This window comes from Pipistrellus kuhlii, unplaced genomic scaffold (genome assembly GCF_014108245.1).
Source record: "Pipistrellus kuhlii isolate mPipKuh1 unplaced genomic scaffold, mPipKuh1.p scaffold_m20_p_16, whole genome shotgun sequence".
NCBI classification, from domain to species: Eukaryota; Metazoa; Chordata; class Mammalia; order Chiroptera; family Vespertilionidae; genus Pipistrellus; species Pipistrellus kuhlii.
Window position 1 is genome coordinate 32,823,274 of NW_023425471.1, and position 4,526 is coordinate 32,827,799.

General features: G+C 40.4%; 1 pseudogene; it reads left to right on the plus strand.

The window, feature by feature from the left end:
• Window positions 1-211: 211 nt before the first annotated feature.
• On the plus strand, window positions 212-3,785 carry LOC118720256 (annotated as a pseudogene).
• The last annotated feature ends 741 nt before the right edge of the window (window positions 3,786-4,526 follow it).

Consider the following 4,526-nt stretch of genomic DNA (forward strand, 5'->3'; position numbering starts at 1 on the left):
AGTTGTATAATTCCAACCCAGTAATTATCTTTCTAAAAGAAGGTTGAGGGAATAATAGAAAATAATATTATAATAAACTCTCTATAATATATATATATATATATATATCCTATATAATAAAAGCCTGATATTGTCCCCTCCAATGGTCATTTGACCGGGAGTTTGACTGCTTGTTATTACCTGCACTGACCAACAGGGGTTGGTGCAGAACATGGTGGTCATTGGTGATGCAAGGTTAACAACAATCAGCAGTAGAGGTGTTGCTGGCCCCTATGGGCCCTGACAAAAGTGGGAGCACAGTGGGATGGTAGGACAGGTGAGTGGGCAGCACGAATTCAAGGCAGGTGCAACTCAGGGCTTGATCACCCCATCAATTGCCCCACAGAAGGAGACCAGTGACAGTGCTGGGAGGTGCTGAGGCCCAGCTCCCAGATGCTGAGTGAGCTGGGTGGGGGACCCCTGGCCCTGATCCATCACCCCACAGATGGGATGGTGGAGCAGGTGGGGGGCAGTGTCAAGCCAACTCAGTGTGCCTGGGGAGGCTGTGGGGCTGCTAGGCTGGGGGCGTGAGCTGGGGCAAGATCTCCACAGGCCACCCCAAGAGACATCACCTATGTATGTATATATACACACACACACACACACACACACACACACACACATTTATTTAAAGTATATCCATATACACATGATTTTTAAAATCTGGAGGACATGGATTTTCTTCTGCTCTGAAGAAGAGAAAAACAGAACAAAACTTAAAAGCAGATATTTACATTGTAAAATGCTCCATTACTTGAAATACAAACTTCATGTCTTTCTAGAAAAGCAGCAGATTTTCAAACCTCACCTTGGCAAAAAACATCTTATTATAAACTAAAACAGAACTTACTTGAATAACTAGAGATTTTTGAGAATGAGTTTCAAATATTTTAATTAACATATTAATAAGTTATAATTTGTAAAGAAACATTTCTATATTTAAAAAAATATATTTTATAGTCTTTTAATCCTATTCAGTTTATTTTAATGTTTGTTATCCTACCTAATAAAAAAGTAATATGCAAATTAACCATCACTGCTACACCCACAAGCCACACCCACCAGTCACACCCACCAGCCAATTAGGGTGAGTATTCAAATTAACCCTAACCAAGATGGCTGCAGCCACAGAGAGCAGGAGAGAGACTAGAGTTGCCCTCTGTGATAGAGGAAGCCAAGCTTCTGCAGCCCTGGCCAGTCTAGGCCTCCATTCCAGGCTACAAAGTTTCAATTATAGAAGGTAATCAAATCTAACCAGAAATGGAGGCAGCCACAGAGACAGCAGGAGGCTTGGCTCTGCTCCAGGGTATAAAGTTTCAATTGTAGAAGGTAAATAAATTTCAGATACCAGGGCCTCCACTTGGGTCATTGGGGGGCGTGGCAGGACTGAAAATCACCACAGTTCCCTCGCCCAGGCCACCCTATACCCCAAGGGAACTCCCACCCTGATCCGAACACACTTCAGGGTAAACCAGCTAGCCCCCATCCCTATACCAAGCCTCTATCCTTTCTAATAAAAGAGTAATATACAGATTGATCATCACTCCAACACACAAGATGGCTGCCCCCATGTGGTCAAAGATCCTGCCCCCATGTGGACACAGATGGCCACCACAAGATGGCCTGCAGGAAAGGGCAGTTGGGAGGGACCAGGCCTGCAAGGGAGGGCAGTTAGAGGTGACCATGCAAACAGAGGAGGGAAGTTGGAGGCAAACAGGCTGGTAGGGGAGCAGTTAGACATCAATCAGGCTGGCATAGGATTTGTTAGGTGTGATCAGGCTGGACTGCAGAAGAGGTTAGGAGCAATCAGGAAGGCAAGCAGGCAAGCAGTTGAGAGCCAGAAGTCCTGGAATATGAGAGGGATGTCTGACTGCCCATTTAGGCCTGATCCCACAGGATCAATGTGTCCCTCTAACATTGATGTTTCTTTTTGTCTTTCCCTCTCTCTTCTATGCTCTCTAAAAATCAAAGGGAATATATCTTGAGGTGTCTTGAGGGTTGGTGGCACTGCATGATTTTGAATCTCTCTCTGAGCTCCTAGTTACATTATAATCCACATTATTAGGAAGCACATTTGCTTGGGTCTCATGTTTCTGTGAACAGACACACTAATTGTCATTTAATTCTGGACTATTTTTTCAAGGATATTTATAGAGCAAACAACCTTCAAACTTAATAATAATCTCTTTCTCTAGATCAGCAGTTCTCAACCTGTGGGTCGTGACAGTTTTGGGGGTCAAAAGACCCTTTCATAGGGATTGCCTAACACAATCAGAAAATACATATTTCCAATGGTCTTAGGAACCAAGACACGGCTCCCCTATCTGACTCCAGGTGGGTCCACCCACATGCAGATATGCACACATACGAGTACCTGGCATGATGACATCATCGCACCAATCCCATCACATACACCCTGTACAAATACAGGTATATGTGACAGGGTTGGTGCCATAATGTACTTATGGGGACCAGTCACACATGTGTAGAGAGCAGCTACTGTGTAGAAAGCACCTGCTGTGTTGAAAGCAGCTACTCTGTTAAAAGCAGCTACTGTGTTGAAAGCAGCAGTATTGGAGGTAAAATGACACTTCATGAATTATAATTACTGGGTAAATGTAAAATTATGTACTGTAAAATCATCAAGTACTGCAAAAAAAAAAAAAAATTTGTACCATGGGATCTTAACCTGGATGCTGATCTGTCTTTTTATATTCAGCTGTGGTTGATATGAATACTGCCCTTTTGTGATAGTAACAGGTAAAAAAAAAAAAAAAAGCACAGAGAATGGTAAATCATAGGAATCTTTAATGAACTGTATTGACTGAACTATGCCATGTATCATCTTTTGTATTATTAAAGCTATTGCTATATATTATTTTCATTAGCAAACCATCCCATGACAATGGATCGTGTAGAGAAGAACGTTAAGAAAAGAAAAAATAGTGATAATTTTTTTTTTTACAGTATGGTTTTACCTCAATAATTATAGTAGGAATTGAGAAACCACAATGTTATTTGTTGTGAAGTTCTGTCAGCCAAATTTATGAAGCCAAACAAACTAAAACTCCATTTTGATAACAAGCATCTGAGCTTTGCTGGCAAGGATATCAACTATTTTAGAAACAAAGCTGATGCCCTCAAGAAAGCCAGACTTGACACTAGTGGCAAATACCACAAACAAAACATGGCAGCCATTGAAGCTTCATATTTGGTGGCACTCAGAATCGCCAGAGCTATGAAACCTCACACCATTGCTGAAGATTTACTGTTGCCGGGGGCCAAAGACATTGTTTGAGTATCAGAGACGAATTTCTTGAAATTGAGTGCAATTTCCTTATCTAACAACACAATCTGCAGAAGAATAGATGGCATGTCTGCTGATATTCTTGATCAGGTAATCCAGGAAATGAAATCTGCTCCACTTCCAATATTTAGTATCCAGCTTGATGAATCTAAAGATTTTGTAAACTGTTCACAGTTACTGCTGTATGTGAGGTATATTAATGATGGTGACTTTAAAGATGAGTGTTTTTGTTTGTTTGTTTTTATTTGTTTTTTGCAAACCTCTTGAAAGGACAACTACTGCACGTGATTTATTTAACACAGTTGGTTTATTTCTGAAAGAGCATAAGATCTCTTGGGGAAAGATTTGTGGTGTTTTCACAGATGGCGTTCCAGCTATGCTAGAATGTCGATCTGGATTTCAAAGTTTGGTACTGAATGAGTCACCAAAAGTCATCTGAACTCACTGTATAATTTACGGGCAAATATTAGCAATGAATACGCTGCCACAAGAGTTACGAGAAGTAATGAAAAACATTATAAGTTTTTTTTTTTTTAATTTTGAAAAGGCGAGCACTTTATTTTATTTTTTAAAAATATATTTTATTGATTTTTTTACAGAAAGGAAGGGAGAGAGATAGAGAGTTAGAAACATCAATCAGCTGCCTCTTGCACACCCCCTACTGGGGATGCGCCCTCAACCAAAGTACATGCCCTTGACTAGAATCAAACCCGGGACCTTTCAGGCTGAAGTTCTATCCACTGAGCCAAACCAGTTTTGGCAAGGCAATCACTTTAAACAGTTGACTGTTTTCACAAGTGTGCAATGAGTTGGATGCACCAACCAATGCTCTGCTATTTCACACTGAAGTGAGATGGTTGTCGAGAGGAAAAGTTTTAAAATGTGTTTCTTGAGCTTTGTGATGAATTAAAAACATTTTAAATCAGAAAGCAAGACCACAGTTCGAAGCACTTTCAGTGATAAAGGTGAACTGAATAAAATAGCTTACTTGGTTGACATCTTTGCCATCTGGAATGAGTTAAGTATATCACTGCAAGGACTAAATGCAACATGCCTCAATTTGTCTGAAAAGATCTGATAATTGCAAATGAAACTTTAGCTTTGGAGGGGAAAAAATGGATGAAAATAAAATCTACATGTTGCCTACCTTATCTGCTTTCTTTGAGAAACACGACATTGA